This window comes from Podarcis melisellensis (genome assembly GCF_964234715.1).
Source record: "Podarcis melisellensis genome assembly, chromosome: 5".
In the NCBI taxonomy this organism is placed as follows: domain Eukaryota; kingdom Metazoa; phylum Chordata; class Lepidosauria; order Squamata; family Lacertidae; genus Podarcis; species Podarcis melisellensis.
The window spans coordinates 48,605,426-48,618,016 of record NC_138537.1 but is presented as its reverse complement, the minus strand read 5'-3'; the positions used below and the strand labels follow the sequence as shown (position 1 = coordinate 48,618,016).

The following is a 12,591-nucleotide window of genomic DNA, read 5'->3' as shown; positions in this document are numbered from 1 at the left end:
TTGTAATCCATCTAGGCATCTATCTGATGTTTTCAATCTCTCTCATAATTTATTTCAAAATCTATTACACAATATTTTCAGACACACATTTTAGTATTAGTATTAGTACTAGTATTAATTTTCTGTTTCAATCACCTAATTATGTCCAGGAAAATGTTTAGAGCATCATACGTACAGCATTGGAACAAGGTTGTAGATCAAGCTGTTCATTATCTCTGTTTAAAATGAAAGAGGGTATATTTGCTTTTCCCAAGGTGTTCTTTCAAACAGCACCAGCTGGCATTATCTTTGCTTTATATAGGCCATCTTGTAAAAGGAGCCCCTGCGTATTCAGCCTTGATTAGCCCTTGTGGGGAAACAGGGTTGGATGGATAACAGGTTAGATCACTCTCTTTTCCAATACAAGCAGTCCAGGTTTTTCAGTAGTCAGTATTTTACTGTCAAGTTGTGTCATATACAGGACTCTTTACCAAAGTATGACTCATTTTTAAATGACTAAAGAGAACTCTGTTTATTGCAACTGACATGGTTTTACAAAAATGTGTATATTTTTTCAGGCAGTGTTTAAAGAAAATTGCAAATAGCACAGATCTAGTTTTATCAACTGAGCTATTAACATGTGCGTTTTATACTATAAGCACCTGGTTGATCCAGACCTATAAAGGACTTTAAAACAATCTGAAAGTCTTCTGTAGTCATGTCCAACTATGTCTTCAGAGTAAACCCACAGAAATCCAATTAAGTCAATTGGTTTAAATGGGTCTACTCTAAGTATCTTAGTTGGATATCGCCCCTAATGTTTGTGGTAAGTCTAAGTGTTTTTCTTTTTTAAGGGATGCCTGAAATCTCACCAAGAGATAATCTTGACAGAGCAGTTTTTAAATCAAAATGCACCACTTTCTTTGAGATAATAAACTACTTTGATTTTATAATTGTCAGAGGAAATAAAATTCCCAAAGTTTCATTACAAGTAAGTAGTTTTTAAGTACACAATCCCCTCTTAGGCAAAAGGCACTAATCAGAGCAATTTCTGCTACACTGAAGAGTTGTCTGTAGATGTTTTTATTTGCATAAGAAACAAGAACTGCACAAAACTTACTTAGGTGAAACAACATTTGATATCTGCACTGATAAAAGGTGAGGACTCAGGGGAGGTTTGTATTTCTCTGAGTAGTTGCAAATAAAAAAAAAGAGCATTCACTAAATAGCAAATTATACTGTGGATGCTAATTACCCGCCCCAAGAGCCCCCTTTAGATTAAGCAGATTGCAAAAACCTTAACTATTGAGTATCTCTAGAATGATCTACAAAAAGCGAATAAATGGCTTCTTGTGATCTTCGCTTCAAAATGCTGTTTAAGAAATAGCTTTTCAATTTCTCCTTGTTGTCTCGGCTGTTACTTAGAATGTTTGCTGTTCACCTGTTGTAAGGTGGAGACCTGTTCATGCAAAAAGTGGCACTTTGCGAGATAATATAATCAGTGTTTTACAGCAAGAAAACGGCTCTTCTTACAGAAAACACACTCGTGTTGGAGCAATCTAGCAACAAAATATCTTACAGTGTTCTTCTAATGACTTGACACTATGTTTTTCTAGTTGTTTTGAAGCTCTGTTTATATTGTGTGGAAACCAAGACAGGGTTGTAGATTGCTGATCCAGTTAAATGGGCAGTGGGCTGCAATATGGGTTTACCTATAATACTGTAGTCCCCATATGAACTGCAGTGTGCACATGGTTTCAAGCAGTTTCCACTAGGTGGCCGCATCATTGCTTAGCTTGTTTATTAATATACATGGCTCTTTGCAGAGCAGAAGAGGACAGCTTATGTCACAGTGGTGTCCAAACTTTTTTCAAAGAGGGCCAGATTTGATGAAGTGAAGGGCCGTGAGGGCCGACCAAAGGAACAACCAAAGTTGTTGAGCTTTCCTTAAGATTGAAGTTGTTGAGTTTTTTTAGGATTTAAGTTGTTGAGGGATTTTTTAAGGTTTTTATCCCAGGAAATAAACTGCCACAGGGGCCGGATTAAACCAACCAATGGGCCAGATTAGGCCTTTGAAACAAACTTTGGACATGCCTGGTTTAGGATTACCACTTTGCTCATGTCATGAATTTTGTGCCAAATCGGCTCACCAGTTCCTTGTCTGCTACCCATTCTGAATTTTGTAATTTCATTCACGGAATGGCGATCAGGTGAGAAAGGTTGTCTGAAGTGGGTCAACACATGAGTCTTTCCCACTTATCCCAGATGTACATGAAGCCTGGTTCTGGTTACTCACAGGTGAGGAGGAAATGCACTTTGTACTTTGCACATGCTCAGTGTCTCTTTCATCTTATATTTATTTCTTCTCATATCTCAGGGAAAAGATCTGATCTTCTAGGGTGATGCCATATTCCAATTTTGTCCTGGCAATGCAGTTGTTGTTGTTGTTGTTGTGTCCCACCCCCCAAAATCTACACAAATCAAGTGGCTGGCTCTTAGTATTTTCAGTTATGCTCTGTACTGTGGTCTTGTATTCTCATTCCCATAGAACACGGCACAGCATTTCTTTACTTAAAAGCCATGGAACAGGGACAATTTGGCTGGCTTTGAGTTGCCAGGATAAAGAGAGGCTGTTATGAAGCTGCTGCCATTGCCATATCTGTGGCAGCCTTCCAGTGCTACTGGGACCATGTCCAGCAACGAAATACACCAAGAACAATGGCTTTGATACAAGGGCTGACTGCCAATCTTAGGCAATCTGACAGACTAATGAATGGCACAAAGGACCCATTTTCCCTTCTTTTCTCCTTTACTAAAAAAAAGGAGGGGGGAATCTTTTTCACTGGTGGAAGAAAGAGAAAAATGCAGAGAAAGTATAGCAGGAATGAAACCGCTCATAAGTGTCTGAGCATTAAGATGGAGCTAGCTGGTGGCAAGGACGCGGGTGGTGCTGTGGTCTAAATCATTGAGCCTAGGACTTGCCGATCAGAAGGTCGGCGGTTCAAATCCCCACAGCGGGGTGAGCTCCCGTTGTTCAGTCCCTGCTCCTGTCCACCTAGCAGTTTGAAAGCATGTCAAAGTGCAAGTAGATAAATAGGTACACCTCTGGTGGGAAGGTAAACGGCATTTCCTTGCGCTGCTCTGGTTCACCAGAAGTGGCTTAGTCATGCTGGCCACATGACCTGGAAGCTGTACGCCGGCTCCCTCGGCCAATAAAGTGAGATGAGTGCCACAACCCCAGAGTCTGCCACGACTGGACCTAACAGTCAGGGGTCCCTTTACCTAGCTGGTGGCAATGTTTGGTATACCTGACAAATACCACTTCATGATACAGATATATTCTGTATCTTGAGCCTGATGTCATCCTGTTTATTGTTGTTATTTTTTAGTCATTTAGTCATGTCCGACTCTTTGTGACCCCATGGACCAGAGCATGCCAGGCACTTCTGTCTTCCACTGCCTCAAACTCATGTTGGTAGCTTCAATAACACTTTCCAACCATCTCGCCCTCTGCCGTCCCCTTCTCCTTGTGCCCTCCGTCTTTCCCAACATCAGGGTCTTTTCCAGGGAGTGTTCTCTTCTCATGAGGTGGCCAAAGTATTGGAGCCTCAGCTTCACAATCTGTCCTTCCAGTGAGCACTCAGGGCTGATTTCCTTAAGAATGGCTAGGTTTGATCTTCTTGCAGTCCATTGGACTCTCAAGAGTCTCTTCCAGCGCCATAATTCAAAAGCATCAATTCTTCGGCGATCAGCCTCCTTTATGGTCCAGCTCTCACTTACATACTTCACTACTGGGAAAACCATAGCTTTAATTATACAGACCTTTGTTGGCAAGGTGATGTATCTGCCTTTAAAGATGCTGTCTAGGATTGTCATTGCTTTTCTCCCAAGAAGCAGGTGTCTTTTAATTTTGTGACTGCTGTCACCATCTGCAGTGATCATGGAGCCCAAGAAAGTAAAATCTCTCACTGCCTCCATTTCTTCCCCCTATTTTCCAGGAGGTGATGGGACCAGTGGCCATTATCTTAGTTTTTTTTATGCCGAGCGTCAGGCCATATTTTGCGCTCTCCTCTTTCACCCTCAATAAAAGGTTCTTTAATTGCTCCTCACTTTCTGCCATCAAGGTCATCCTGTTTAGGGCAGAACTATTTCAAGATGGTCACTTGCTTGCCCACTAACAACAACAACAACTTTTTATTTACACCCTGCCCATCTGGCTGGGTTTCCCCAGCCACTTTGGGCAGCTTCCAACAAAAGATTAACAATACTGTACATTAAAACACCAGTCATAAAAAACTTCCCTAAACAGGGCTGCCTTCAGATGTCTTCTAAACGTCAGATACTAGTTTATTTCCTTGACATCTGGTGGGAGGGTGTTCCACAGGGTGGGTGCCACTACCGAGAAGGCCCTCTGCCTGGTTCCCTGTAACTTGGCTTCTTGCAGTGAGATAACCGCCAGAAGGGCCTCGGCGCTGGACCTTAGGGTCCAGGCAGAACAATGGGGGTAGAAACGCTCCTTCAGGTATACTGGGCCGAGGCCATTTAGGTCTTTAAAGGTCAGCACCAACACTTTGAATTTTGCTCGGAAACGTACTGGGAGCCAATGTAGGTCTTTCAAGACTGGTGTTTTGTGGTCTCGGCGGTCGCTCAAAGTCACCAGTCTAGCGGCCGCTAATACCCAGAAAGTCTTTGAATATACTGGGTAGCCCATGCTGGGAGTGCCATTCTGGGAAAAAGTTGTTTCTGATATATGGGATGATCAAGCGTATGTCAAGGGAACTGGAACAACCTTAAAAAAACAAAACAAAACTAACCCTAATCCATAATAGGAAAAGAAATGTTACCCCCCTCTGTGAGAATGGGCTCTAAATAGGCAAATCGGGATTATCTCAACATAATTAAAAGAGATTTTTCAGCTTTCCCAGATCCCCTTGCTGCTCCTGTTACAATATAACTTTTATTAGAAACTTATAAGATCAGCACATGTTAGGAGGTACGACAACCAATGTAGCTGGGTATGCTTTGGACTCAGGAATAGATTAGAGGTCAGATTTATTAGGGAATCAGAACAGGACACAGTACTATGTGAAAAACAGGTCTCCTCCTCCTCCCCATCCGACAGCCGTAGTGCATCCAAACCACACCCAAGATTGATTAGCCTTTCCTGGAAAAGCAGGTTGTGCCAGCAAAATGGGCACAAATCCCAAGGAAGTTACTCTTTCACAAGGGCAGCCTAGTTGTCTTTATAAGGTCCTTCTGCTCAACACTGGGAGGCAGCAGCAGCTCAGGAGCTCGCTGAGGGAGAAGCAGTAAGAAGAACAAAGAGCTTAAGTTCATTAGAAGTCTGTAGCGTGTGGCTTCCTTTTTCCATACTCTTCCTGGAGGTCAACAGTAATCTTTCAGGCAGGATTGAATCCCAGCCTGTAACCCCCCTGGACTAAGCTGAGCTGTTGACATAGGTACAGAACTGATGTAATCTAACAGCCCTCTCTTTCACTTAACTAACTCTAGAAGATGGGAGGAGACTTGGCTTGGTTTTTAGCAAATCAAAGAAAACAATCACATTTCTAGTTCCAGGTAACAATCTACATAGATGTGTATTTTGGTTTCCCCCCCTTTTCTTGCTTTGAGATCTGTAGAATAGTGAGCAGCCTATACCTAGAGTAAAATATATAAAACTCCAATTACAGATTTTAAAATAAAATAAAATGAATTTGAGGACTGGCAGAAGAATGATGGGGTTTGTGTGAAACTGTACTGAGAACACCACCAGCAGCAATTGAAGAGAGTGTCATGGGGGGGGGGGTTAGGTTCCCCTCTTCCCATCTTTATGGTGTATCTCCTGTACTTTTCCACACTGTGCTAGAGTGATAGAGCGGCCCTTAAGGGGTGGAAAATACAGCTTGGAGTCTTCAAGAAACTTCCCGAAATTCCAAATATCAAGTGGAATTCAGAATAAAGAAGAATCCAGCAGACATTATAATGCTTCCCTCAGTCATTTTAAATATCATAGTTATTCAGTGCTTTGGAAATGACATTTCCTCTGCCTCCACAAACTTCCATCTTCTGTTAGTTTTTCTATGAAATATGAACATCAATATTCACACTCGTTCCAAGAATGGCTACAGATGAGAGAGAAAAAAGGTGTCTAGTTTTCCCAAGTCACAAAATTCTACTGAATATTTCTCTCTACTTTCATTGGCACACTAGAATCATGATCCTTCTCTTGCCCCAGGTTGTGTGTGTGTGTGTGTGTGTGTGTGTTTGTGTTTTTCAGCTTGTTGATAACAGTTAGAATGGGACAGTTCCTCATTGTATGGTCACCTTCTTTCATGAAATTGCACAAAGTAGGGTTTGTTTTGTTTGCTTTGCATTTTTCCCTCCCTTTTTAGTAGCTCTTACCTTTCGAAAGGGGTATATTTTCATGTTGTTGTTGTTGTTTCTGAGAGAGGAAGCACTTAGACTGTGAACCTATACACCAAGGCTGGGAAACCTTCTGTGATGAGCAGAGCCAGAGGCAGACATGGGTGGAGCAAGAGGTGTGATTCTTACCTTTGTACAGGAGGCTACATTCCAGCCACACAAAAGCCAGAGGTTTCCACATACAAATATATTTCCAGCCGCCATCCATCCAAGTAAACAAGAGGCATTACTACAGTTCAATGATACAATCCAGAAATGTAAAAGCACTCAAGGAGATAATGGAGCAGGGCCACTTAGTAGCAGCAACGTGCGGCCGAGGTTGGGGTAAGACCTGGGAAGAGTAGATGGAGAGGCTTGGCAGACTGTACTTGACCTCCAGGCCTGAGGATCCTGATTCTGCTATATATGCCTACCTGGGAACAAGTACCATTGAAAGCAACACAGCTTTCTTTTGGGTAGACATGGAATGCACTAGTCAGAGTCTTTATTTCATGGGTTCTTCATTCTCGGACAGAACTTTAGATTTATTTACTAAATTACTGCTTATTTCAAACACGCTTTAAAAGAGATGTTACCAACCTAATTGTACCCTTTAGCTTTTTTCTAACAGACATGGTCATTTAAAATAAATTTATCCTTTTGAAATTCAAGGAAATTGACCTACACATACACCAAACGTATTTAATGATAGTCATGATTGGGAAAACCATAGATTTCAGATTGAATCACAACATTTAATGATGTTATATCTGCCTTCTTTTTGTTATGAATTTGCTACAAAGAATTATGCTTTCCATTAGAATTCCTATATGACACAAGATATAAAATGTTTTAGGGTTTGTTTCTGTAACTTGAAATGAAACACAAGTCATATTCTTGTAAACAAAGTCTCAGAGTCATAATTTAACAGTATCTAAAATGAGAATCTGAATTTAAGGTTGAATTGGGACCCAGTCTAACAGGGTGAATGTGAAACAAACAGCATGGGGTAATGCAATTTAGTAAATTTGAAGGGATAGAAAAATGAATAGGTGGAGCTAATAATTAGATATCTACATTTGAGCTGCTTGTGCTGTTAAGATCCAAACAATGCCAAGATATTTTCTTTTTTCCCTTTGCTAAATTGAAATGACTGTAGTAATGTATTCAAGAAGCTTAGCAGATTCAGAGGATTAATCAATTTGATTGTTCCCTCCAGTGTCATTTAAATCTGTGCCTGAACAAGCATTAAAAGCAATTAATTGAGTGCTATGAAATCAGTGCCAGAAGCATTCCAAGTGTCATGGAGATAATCACATGCATTCTATTGCCTGGTTTAGAGAAGCACCATCAATGTTGTGTGTGACAGAAAAGCGAAAATATATAGAAAATAAAGCTCAACTCAATATTGTCTGTGAAAACATTGGCTGTATAAGGTTATATTATGGATGTAGCAGTGGCAAGGGAAGGGTGTAAAAAGCAATTTTAGTTAGTTCAGGTGGTTACAAAGAATAGCAATATATATTATATGTGTATGCAGGGCGTTTTTCTGCTAGAACTCAGTTCTGGCACCTTTCAGGTGGGTACCATTGTCATTATAAGAGAACAAGGGAGGTGTTTATGGTGAGTTCTGGCAACTCTTTTTCTGGAACAGTAGCACTGGGAAGAGGATAATATATTCTCAAAATAAAAATAATAAAATGAACATATGTAACCATGTACATGTCTGGCAGACTAATCCAGAAGTATAAAATGTGTTTTTGAAAAAAGGATCATAAGGATGCTGTAATGACAAATGCCCTGGGGTGTGCATGCCAGCACAGGGGCTGATGCAGGGCCTGTTTGCCATGCTATATCCTCCCCCCTCCACAATTATCTGTTGTTCTCCAAATGGTCATCTAGGCAGCCCCTGGATTGTTGGGTCCTGGGCATCAGCCGCAAGGTCCAGCTCTCGCTGTACCGCTGTGGTTACAAACCTGAGTATTTCCCAACATTACTGTTGCTTTTGCCTGCTTCCTCATTTATGTGTGCCTCTCATTTTCTACAGCAAGGTGGCAGCTGTGAGAAGCGCTGTGCAGGAAGACAAAGTTGGAAAGGCAGCCAACAGCAGATGCCCTCACTCAGATTTCCTAAGCGAACAGAAGTTTCGCAAGTGGCAATTCTGTGGCATGGCATGGCAGACTGGCGGTGGTGGTTAGTTCCCTTGCCTCGATGCAATGGTCCCCATTCCCTGAATGGTGGCCTCTGTGTTGCCATTTTAACTTTTTTTAATTAAAAAGAGAAAAGCAATGACAAACCTAGACAGCATCTTAAAAAGTAGATACATCACCTTGCCAACAAAGGTCCGTATAGTAAAAGCTATGGTTTTCCCAGTAGTGATGTATGGAAGTGAGAGCTGGACCATAAAGAAGGTTGATCGCCGAAGAATTGATGCTTTTGAATTATGGTGCTGGAGGAGACTCTTGAGAGTCCAATGGACTGCAAGAAGATCAAATCTCTCCATTCTGAAGGAAATCAGCCCTGAGTGCTCACTGGAAGGACAGATCGTAAAGCTGAGGCTCCAACACTTTGGCCACCTCATGAGAAGAGAAGACTCCTTGGAAAAGAACCTGATGTTGGGAAAGATGGAGGGCACAAGGACAAGGGGACGACAGAGGATGAGATAGTTGGATGGTGTTCTTGAATCTACCAGCATGAGTTTGATCAAACTGCGGGAGGCAGTGGAGGACAGAAGTGCCTGGCGTACTCTGGTCCATGGGGTCACGAAGAGTCGGACACGACTAAACGACTAAACAACAAATACATGAAGTGCATCAACACATTTCATATATCATCTATGCAAGAGACTGCAGGGTTTGCTGATCAGTACCAATCCAGATGAATGGCTGGTAGTGGCAGGACTTGTAGCCACTACTACTACTAATTTATTACTTGTACCACACCCATCTGACTGGGTTGCCCCAGCTACTCTGGGAAGCTCCAATGCTGCCATTTGTGCCAGCCAGGACAGAAGGTCGGACAGGGAATAATGTCTCTTTACTGAGCTAGCTGCCATGCTGGCACAGCAAAGAGACCCAAATCAGGGTCTTTGCAATCACATCCTATCCGAGCCCAGCCCAGCCCTTCCCTGAAGTGCCCTGTTTTGAGAGTTCCTGATAACTGCTGGGGATGCTGCCACTGGTTGCTTCTGCTCATCTCCCATTTGGGTGGCTGTTTCTGGGTTGTCCCCATGATTACAGCTGGGCAGGGATAGGCAGAAGGCCTTACAGTATCTAGCCCATCCAAAACCCTTCCAACATCTAGTATCTAGAATGGAAAGCTTCATGAGTTTGACAGTAACCATAACAACCTCAAGTCCTGGCTCAGTTTGGATTTAGCATTATCATGGCATTCTATCTCCTCTTGATGGACTTGTTTCCAACTTGGGTGTGATGGCATGGATCACTGTACGATTTTGTCATTGAATGGTCTGAGGTTCTGATGATTCACTATTCAATAGTGAGAGCCAGTGTGGTGTAGTGGTTAACAACAGTGGCTCGTAATCTGGTGAACCGGGTTCGCTTCCCCGCTCCTCTACATGCAGCTGCTGGGTGACCTTGGGCTAGTCACACTTCTTTGAGGTCTCTCAGTCCCACTCACCTCACAGAGTGTTTGTTGTGGGGGAGGAAGGGAAAGGAGATTGTTAGCTGCTTTGAGACTCCTTAGGGTAGTGATAAACGGGATATCAAATCCAAACTCTTCTTCTTCTTCAATTGGGGTGGGGTACCCTTTAATAATGAGACCCACCATTTGCCCAATTTACCTGGAAAAGTAGTGTAGAACTATATTTTCAAAAAATTAAAAGAAAGGTCTTGTCTCAGATAAGGCTTCAGTTTCTTTAGGGCTGTGTATACTCTGATGCCAAATCCATGACTGTGTCTTGGTCACAACCCAGAGCTGGGAAATTGCAGTCTTTGTATCATTGACTGGAACCAGGAAGTAATTAGAAGGTGTGTTTGATTACTTCCCTGTTGCTTGGAATGAGCTCTTCACAGTTCCAACTATCTATGTAGGCTATGCCATGAAGTTTCATCTGTCAACAAAGTTGAGTTTGGGTATGTGGAAATCCAAAATGCCTTGCATACTTCTGAGTTTGACTTGGAGTTAACGATGCGTGGATCCCTTCTGGGCTTGTCTTGAAAAATATTTGTTTTTTTCCAAGTGTTTCAGTCAGAAAACATCATTTTTTTAAAAAAGGAAGACCAGCATATTGGAAAAGCTCAAATGGGGGTGGGGGGTGCAGTCCCCATCTCCTGCCAATCCTGCTATATTCCAAGCAACCACCTCCAAGCAGTAACTATGGAGAAGTCTGCAATCCTGGACTTTGTAAATGTGCTTTAGTAGTAATGAATTAACAGGCAGACAATGCTGTGATTGCAAGTTTGAATAGCTGATAAATCCAAAAACCCAGTAATATTGAATCCCTTTTGTGCTAATGCAAAATAAGAAACAAATAAAAGCATTTAGAACATAACCTGAATGAGCTCTCTGTTCCCATCATTATTGAGCTGAGATAATGTTTGGACTTCTTCCACCTCTAAACCATGACAAAATGAATATTGGCTTCATACATGTTCTATTTGTTTTCAAGTAGAAAGGAAATAATTTATCTAAGGGGTTACAACAGACAGCTGAACAACTACTGTCATGAAGCCTTAACAGGCAATAGACTAGCTCTCTAAATCTGCAAATGTCCCTAATATAATATATACAAAATGCAATAATATTGCTATTGGAGCTTTCTACCTCCAAATAGACCAGATTGTTTGTATTCTTGGGAAGGCAAACTTGGTCAAAGGAAACAAAAGATCCTTTGTGGATTTGGCTCCTTCCTTCACTTGCCTTCTCTGTAGCGTTTTTGGTTTCTGAACAGTGCCTTAGCTTAAAAATTTCTTTTAACTTTCATTTTTAAACAAAACAAACAAACAAACGTACAGTAGTTACGTGGAAATTGCTAGAAACAGAGTAGGTGGCAGATATTAGCTGCAATCATTTATTTGCAAGAGACAAATCAGCTGCAATTTTATGCTTACATTAGCTCTTATATATAGCCTGTCACAACACAAACACATGGCCACCACATGACCACAAAAAAGATTGCAATTTTTCTACAAAACTCAAAATACATGTATACCAACTGAACACTGAAAACATATTCAATTTAAAAGACAGGTGAAGGGGGAAATGACACTCTTTAAGATAGCTTCTACCAAGGCTAATGTCAAAAATCTAAATCACTTCAATAAAAACGGAATACAGCTTTAAGTGGCATCAAAAGACTATGTTGTCTGATTCTTCTTTTCTAAAGAAATCATGCAGTCCTAGAAGCCAATGCCTTTAGGCACATTCTAAAACTATTCTCATTTCCTCAACTCCATAGCAACATTACACACACACACACACACACACACACACACACTCTGAATACAAAATGGAGACCTTTTTATATACATGGAGGGATTTCTTGTCCAAAGCTTTTAATGGATTTCATCTTTTGTAAGTATACCATTGCTGGCAACCATTCACTTCAAAGGAAATTTATTCTCCCATGAATAAAGCTGCCAAAAAGGAAAACAATAACAAGAACACCATCGCCCCAGAGAGGAAATCATTAAAAATTAATTCACAGACTAGAACATTGCTGAATGTAGAATATTATACAGAAAAGAACATTTTTATATCCTTAACTGGCATTGTTATCAAAATCTGCTATCTAATCTAATCCTCCAAATGAAAAGCTACTGCCAGTTAAAATATAGTTGGTGGGTGTGTTCACATGTGCACACACAGGCACATCAGGGAAATAAAAGCATCATTTTTAACTTACATTAATGATTCTTAATGATGGCAGGATAACTTATCGTGTCCCCGCCTTTAATTATTTGTCACTTATATAGTGCCACCAATGTGCTTTACAGAGCAGAAGAGAGATCCTTGCTCCAAGTAGCTTACAATTTAATTTGAAATAGGGGACAGAAGAGCAGGCAGTGGTAAACAGGGAGAATATATTGTTGTTTCAAAGAGGATAAAAGAGGGTGCGGATTTGCCCAAAATGTTTGTGTGCAAATTTATATGCGGAGATACAAATATGCAAGTAAATGTCAATAGAATTTCATAGACTGTGGCCCAGTGATCTATGTACTGTACTTTGCTATTGTCCAGGTGTTCACT

General features: G+C 41.1%; 1 protein-coding gene across 2 annotated transcripts in view; it reads right to left on the bottom strand.

Moving 5' to 3' along the window:
* The window catches only part of TECTB (tectorin beta), a 35,178-nt gene that overhangs the window by 16,864 nt on the left and 5,723 nt on the right, over window positions 1-12,591 (bottom strand). For both annotated transcript variants that reach the window (XM_081912124.1, XM_081912125.1), the window contains exon 2: window positions 176-346. The gene's annotated coding sequence lies outside the window, so the exon portion shown is untranslated. The remainder of the gene's footprint in view (window positions 1-175; window positions 347-12,591) is intronic.